Raw genomic sequence first — 8021 nt, forward strand, 5'->3', positions numbered from 1 at the left:
CTGCTCCAATCCTCTTCCAACTCTATGCTAACGTGCCTTGAGACAGCATTGGGCAATGCCCCAGTATTTGAACACATGCAGGAAACCTGGATGCGGTTCCAGTTATGATAAATAAATGAATAAATAAATAAATAAATAAATAAATAAATAAATAAATAAATAAATAAATAAAAGATATAGCCCTGAAATGTTCTCTTATATGCTTTCTGTTTTTCCTATCCAATTTCAAAAGGAAAAATCATTTCCAGTGCATATGAGTAAAGGTAAGTTACATGAGAAGAACCTCGGGTTGCTTGCAGTAGTTTCATATTATGCAATTGTAAAAATGGTCATAGATTGCATGCCTTAACGCAAAAATAAATCAATATTTTTACAAGTCTGGAGTCTGGAAATCTCACATTAAAGTGTGTTTATGCCAATATTACCTTTGAAATACATTGAGACAATCTCTGCTCAGCTTTTAAAAGTTTTATGTTTGTTCTCACATTTTTGGCTTGTCACTGAGTAACAGCTCTACGTCATCATGGGGTTTCTTTCCTGTATGTAATTATTCACATGGTGCATTTTAAAAGAGGAAGGTAGTCAAACTGGAATAAAGATTCATGGCATTCCAGTGCAATCCAGACTTAGGTAAATTAAATTACCCTAGTTCCAAGTGGCCTTTTGAGATAAAATGGGTCAAAATTTCAGATAGTTTTCTTTAGGAAGTAGTTTCCTGTCATGGGATGAGAACAAACTGAGAAAAGATTTTCATTCCTAGATCCAACAATGCTTGTTGCCAATTTTAACCAAAAACATTCTAGTCATGCTATAGTAAATATGCATTGCATTGCATAGTTTACTAAATGTAAAGCAATCCTCATATACCTGCTTTGCTTCTGTAGTTGTAGGAGTTTATATTTCTTACAACCTGCGAGTTTTGCCTTTTCAACGACTTCTGTATTTTGCCAATATTCGTACTTTAATTCAATGGTTTGATCTCTGAAAATGCTTGCACTCGACTGACGTATATTATCAATTAATAAGAACTTTAACAAGACAGAATTCCATTGATATTTCCTGATTCTGAAATATTTTCTAATGAAGTGCAGGTGTTTATTTTTCCATTTATTTGGCCATTTCTGCCAACAGTTATTTTGCCTTAAAAAGAGCAAAATAACCTTTACCTGGGAAATGAATTCAAATAGTATTTTTCATATTTCTTACATCAAGTAACCTCAGACAATTTAAGCACCATACTCTAATGCTCCACCACTAATCTATGGAATAAGACTCTGAATACTCTATGGAAGCCATTTACATGAGTCTGATGTTTATAACAACTACCTGATACTAATAATGTGAGTGACTCTCAAGACATCGTCCGAAGAGGAACAAGCATGACTCAAGAGTTTACATATTACATGATTCAACTTATATGATATTCAGGATATGAAAACTTTATGGAGACAGAAAACATATTACTGATTTCCTCAGACTGGGCGGGAGAATGAGCATAAAGAATGGATTAATCATGTTCTGTATGTTCTGTATAATCATGTTCTATATATTGGTAATGATCACATCACTTCATGCATTGCAAGAAACTTATAGAACTGTAACCACACACACACACAAAGTCCATCATCAGGTCTGGCATGATAGCTCAATGCTAAACCCTCATCTTACAAGCAGTGTTATCCCATATGGGCACTGGTTCGTGTCTTGGCTACTCCACTTCACATCCAGCTCCCTGGTTGTATAAAGCTGAAGGGAATGCTTAACATCTTCGGACTCTGCACCCATCTGAGAACCATGGAGAAAGCTTCTGCATTCTCGCTTTGAATTAGCTTAGCTTTGGCCAGTTGTGGTCTTTTGGGGGAGAAAACCAGAGGTTGGAAGGTCTTTCTTTCTGCCTCTCCTCTCTGTAAATCTGATCTGACTTTCCAATAAGAATTTATAAAATCTTTGCAAGTTGTCCATATACCAGAATATGTGCTTTTTATAATTTAAAAATGCATTATTTAGCAAATAACATTTAATTTATTGAATGTTTCTGATTTCCATTAATTAATGTTTTCAAAATTAATTTCCTATTATTTTTAAATTTATAGATAATTTATATAATGAATTTTATTCATCTATTAACACTTCATGTTGAATTTGATTTGTCCCATTTCATACCACCACCATATTTGCTAATAAAACTTAAATTCATATTATAATTTTCCTTTACTTGCCTCATATCACATCATCTATAGCTTTGCATGTAACTTTTAGGAATTGCTTTATTCCATATATGACTTTTATATTCCGCACTGTGTAAAGACACAACATGCAATACTATTTACTTCACTGGTAAATTTACATGTTTCCGACACATATGGTAAATATTGGAGACGCTTGTTTGTTATTAAAGTATTTTGAATTCAAAGAGGTGGGGAAACTCTGACTACGTCATTTATGGATCTTCCCTCTGCTAACTTATGTTTGTTATTTTTCTGCTAGTTAAAAACACAAACAAATCTTTTTCTATGCTGCAACACAGTGCCTATTTGACTACCTTCCTGAATGCATACGGTAGGGTTGATGATCCGTAATAGGTAATGCTGCGGCAATAGCCTCAGAAAGATTTCTGAAAATAATCTCCTGATAGTCAGGAAACGCTTCTGTTTACCTCTCTAGTCTGAAAACATGCATTTCATTTTGTGCATGTGGAAGGAACCATACGCTTCATTGAATATACTGATGAATTATAAATCATACATGGAAACAAGCACCAAGCAGAAGAAAATGGGAAGTCTATATGCATCAAGGAGCAAAGCTGAAATACATTTAGCTGTACATGTGATTTGGTTTCTATTTAACTTAGTATAAGAAATTTCACTTTTCACCTATTTTATACTTTGTTTTAAAAATGTGAGCTTTTCCCATTAATTTCTGAATTGCAGTTATTAATATTTTGTGTTTATATGTAATTTATATTATATGTATTTTCAAATTTGAATTAACTTCAGCTAAAATTAATAGTTCAGACAAAGATCAGGACCATTATAGTGTTTAATATGAACTTCTGAGATATCGCATTTATATAAACGAAATGAAAGGGCTCAGCGGAAGTCAACAAATGTCCAATACAATGCATCTTACTTTATTGCACTTGCATGACATAGGCTGTTTAGGGTCGCACAATATTCAGGTCAGGGCAGGTCAAGAGAAGGAGGAGACACACAGAAAGAACCAACCTCTGGGTGGTATTTATTCTGGATTCCACGTTCTCCAGTGGCCTTGCAAATATTCAACTTATTTGCAACATTCAACAAGATCTTCATAAAACATGACCACAGTATTTCAATGCAATATACTTCTGCTCATGCTTTGTTCCAATCACATGCATTTCCAGAAGGGAAGCTGTAACCCCAAAGCCTCTCATTGCCCGTGGTCCTGGGCAGGAGAGGAAGACAGTAAATCCGTAGTTCATACAGACTTTAAGAAACAATTTTGTGGTTATCTTTTATGGAAAGATATCTTTAAAACGTCCATCATATTTCTTCAGAATAGTGTTTTTGGTGCTCAGATATGAAGGCCAACCCTTAGACAAAGCCATCTGGAAAGACTGTATTCAAAATCTTCAATCGATTTATCCTGATTGTACATTCCCATGGCAATGTCATCGCGGTCTTCAAAGTTATGTAAGAGGTGTATCAGCTTCTGGGTCCCATCTCTCAGTGTGATTAGCTCCACCTTCCCAGATCCAGGAACAACAAAATTGGTTGCTCTGTATCGACCCACATAAGCATGTCAGCCTATGATGATGACTTCTACCCATTCAGTCAAAAGCCCAAGGATATTTTTGCAGATGATAGCTTCTCTGAAAATGGTGCCACCCAGAATATTTTGGATGGTGCCATTAGGCAATTTCTACATTTGTTTCAGCTTGAATCTGTCAACTGGCTTCTTATCAGGGATGATGGGAGCACACTTGACACCAAGATTATACTTTATAGCTTCTGTAGCATCCTTAGTGACCTGGTCACTGCATGCCTTATTCATAGCTTACAAAACCAGTTCCACATAAGGATATATGAGTTGTGCTTTAAACAAGTCCCACATAATTCATGTATTCTCATCCCCTTGCATCTTCACCACAGAGCCACCATGGAATTTTTTGCACATTTTGATGTCTATGGACCTTTAAGCTGGATCCATTTCTGGCACCTCTACTCTTCTGGATCTTGCAGATTTTGCTGAATGAAGTTTTTCTCAGATAACCTCAACTGGGCCAGACCTGTCCCCGTGCTTGACAGCACCTCTGCACCAACCCAGGGAGATGAGTAGAATTTCTGTTATATAATGACTCTTCATAATTATCAGATGTATTTGTTGTGTACACTTACTAAGAAATTGAGAAATGAAAGATTTACACTGTTTGGGATGGTTATAATGAATTTCATAATATTTTCCTTATACAGATATGTATATTTTATGGAAATCTCACCAATTATCTTGCTTTATAATTGCTTAATACTCAGGGCATCAAGCTTACATCAAAATTACATTTGTTTTATATCTATACATTTAATCTTGGTAAAATCCCTGATATTAAGACATTAGAAGGAAAATAAATCGAAGGTAAAAATGAGCAAAATTATCTAGTCTTATCAAAGACATATCAAATTATTGTATGTTGCTGTCCACACTACTTTTTTCTTCAAGATTCAGTGTAAATTGAATTTCAAAATTTCTTTTGCAAAAAAATGCCTAAAATAGCCACTTTAAAGTAAAATTACAATGGAATGAAAGTTCATTAAAAATGTGCTTAATGGACCTAATAGGCATGTGCATCCAATTCCATCCTAAGCTACAGACTACACATTCTTCTCATTAGCACACATAATATTTTCTAGAAAAAGATCATATATTTGTCAAAAAAACAGCAAATTTAGAAAGATTAAAGTATATCATATATAATTTTCAGATGATAAAGGATTTAACATAAAAAGCCAGTTGAACATTCATAAACATTTGGAAATTAAATAACTTGCTACTGAATGAACAGTGATGATTGGCAAAATTTAAAAAGTAAATCAACTGCTTTCTTGAATTGAATGAAAATAAAAACACAATATGTCAAAATATATTTGATACAACAATAAAATGTATGTTAACATGTGAGTGTATAGTATTAAAAGATTACACTGAAAAAGGCAATGCCTTAACTTAAATGTTGAATGATACATCTGGAAGACTTAGAAAAGCAAAGATAAATAAAATCCCCAGAGAATATAAGTTGAGAAATAGTAAAGATCAGAAAAATATAAGTGAAACCGAAACTTAAAAAGTAATGCAGAAAAACAAAGCCAAATATTGTGTTTTTGAGAAAATAAAATAGATGAACCTCTAGCCAGGCAATGAGAGAGAGAGTGGAGAATAAATCAGAACAAATAAAAGGATACATTACAATTGACATCACTGAAATACAAAGTATTTCAAGAAAGTATTATGAAGAACTAGTGCATAAAATAAAAAACCTTTTAAAGATGATAAATTCATACCATCTACAAAGTTTAAGAAGATATCGACAAACTAAAAAGGTCAACAAAAATCAATGAGATTGAAACAATTATAATCAAAAATCTTTCATGTTACTACCAAATTCTACAAATTATTCAAAGATAAAGTAATTCCAATGTTCTTCAAAGTATTCCAATTATCAGGAATTTTTACCACTAACCCAATATGCCAGATGTCAGTGAGCCACAGGATATATTTATCTGGCACAGAAAGGGATCATGAATGAAAAGGTGAAGGCAGGGAGAGGCAGAGAATGAAAGCTAAAGACAATGAGTACTTTATTGCATAGAGGCAGGTGTTGGAGCACAGGAGGGTACTGGAGTTCCACAGGAATTGGTAGACACAGTGGTAGGTGAGGTCAGGGACATGGGGCCACAAAGTATTGGTGAATAGAACTGTCAGTTATGGGAATACACGTTGATAGCAGACGGCGGGGGGACAAAATTGGGCGGATAACTAAATAGCATGAGATCATTGAAATGAAACAGAAATGTGAACTCCAGGGGAACCAAAACAAGCATCCAAATTGGGGTCTCATTGGTTCTCACGGTCAACACTGGACAGTGGACTCATTGTGGTTGGGGAAGGAACAGGAGTTCTGAAAAGGCTGGTATCGCTATAAAGAGAAACTGGTTGAAAGTTTGATTAGATTTATTTATTTATTTATTTATTGCCTTTGAGTGTGGATACCTTTTTTTAAAGAAAGGGATATGACAAGCAGCTGTGTAGTGTCCCCCGAGGAATAATGTAAAGGAAAGGAGGAAAGAGGAAAACAAAGACAGTCCAGGCAGACCAGAGGTTGTCAGTGGCTTAAGACTGATGGATGCCAGCTTAGATATCTAATAAGGTTTTAACATTTCGTTCAATAATCACCATTTCATTATTGTAGAAGCAGCAATCCTCTTGGAGGAATATGCAGGTGTCTCTTTTTCTGCAGTATGGAGGTCCAGGGCTCTTATCCATTGAAGACCTACCTGTGCTACAAAGGTGATTTAGTGCAGGAGAGAGGTCAAAGAGAGGGCAGAGGTGTCCAGGCTCATCTGACAATTGCGGGACTGAAGTGACAGAAAGTCACAAACCCTGCTGCTAATCCAACAGGGACAAGGAGATGAACATAAGCACAAAAGTGCCAGGAACTCAAATTTTAGTAGAGCAAGAGAAAGAAACATCGTGAAGCAAAGTAAGGTTGTGTGTAGCCAGCAGTCTGAGACAAAGTCAGGAATACAAATGAGTGGAAAGAATTATGACAGTTGTCCTGGAGGACAAGCTAAAGGAATCTGTGGGCTTGGAGGATTTTCAGCGGGGATATTGATGGAAAGAGGGGTTATTTATTAGAAGCCTTTTAAAACAGTAGCTTCCAAAGATTTTCAGGAACAGGTAATCTCCGAGAGTTGGGTTTGGTGAAGAGCTTCATTCTCCGGGGATGCTTCTGTGGCAATGGGGAGATTTACAATCACATATGTTGGTGGGATGAAAAACATAAGGTAAGAATTGTGGACACAATAGGGTAAGCCTTCAAGTTTGGAGGCCTTGGGAGTGGTCAGTATGACTTAAGCAGCGCCTTGTCATTTGGATGTTAGAAATGAAGGAGGCACTGAAGGTGATCAGCAGACAAGTAGGTCTCCAGATTGTAGAAAGGACCTGAAGGGTTGATGTGAAGGAAAAAGTTTGGATGTAGCCAGACAAGATTTCGTAGATAATTTTAAAGGTTGTAAGAAGGAATGTGTTCATAGGTGGGGGCTAGGCAGCCAGTAAAGGAGCAGGAGCTAAGTATCCATATGTAAGTAAAGAAGGGTATATAGGTAATATTTTTTAGTGGCTCTCCCAGCTGTATTAGGACAAAGGGAAGTAGGGCTACCCAGTTTATATGACATTGCAGGGTAAGTTTGATAAGGAGAGTTTTCAGAGTTCTATTGTTCTGCTTAACCTTTCCAGAGGATTTAGGATGGTGTGAACTGTGAAAATGCCATGGGCTGTTTAGAGCCACTAGGAAAGAGTGTAGATGTTTCCTTAAAAACTAGAAATAGATTATACATCCTGCAATCCTAGTCCTGGATACAGACCCATAAGATTATCACAATGAGACAAAGAGACAGCTGCATCATCAGGTGGATTGCAGCACTGTTCACAATAGCTAAAATATGAAATAAAGCCACCAAGGTGACCGTCATCAGATGAATTCATAAAGGAAATGGGATATGCATACATAATATTATCTAACTAGAAAGATGAATGTGATTCTGCCATTATCAGCAAAGGGGATATAAACCAAAGGCATCATGTTCAGTAAAATAACCCATACACAAAGACAAATACCACATGTTCTGTCTTACACACGGAAACTACAATTTAAAATAGCAAACAAAAAGGAGAGGAAGAAATATCTATGTGTCAGTGCTGCTACAAATATAGTTTTGTAAAACTTTGTTTTATATCATGGTCACACCATTGTTACAGATGTTGTAGTA

At 35.7% G+C, this 8021-nt stretch overlaps 1 pseudogene; it reads right to left on the bottom strand.

Annotated features, from left to right (window-relative positions):
• Positions 1-3493: 3493 nt before the first annotated feature.
• Positions 3494-4213, bottom strand: LOC121156643 (annotated as a pseudogene).
• Positions 4214-8021: the final 3808 nt, after the last annotated feature.

Source organism: Ochotona curzoniae, unplaced genomic scaffold, assembly GCF_017591425.1.
Source record: "Ochotona curzoniae isolate NIBS_2020 unplaced genomic scaffold, NIBS_Ocur_1.0 contig_3498, whole genome shotgun sequence".
NCBI lineage: Eukaryota > Metazoa > Chordata > Mammalia > Lagomorpha > Ochotonidae > Ochotona > Ochotona curzoniae.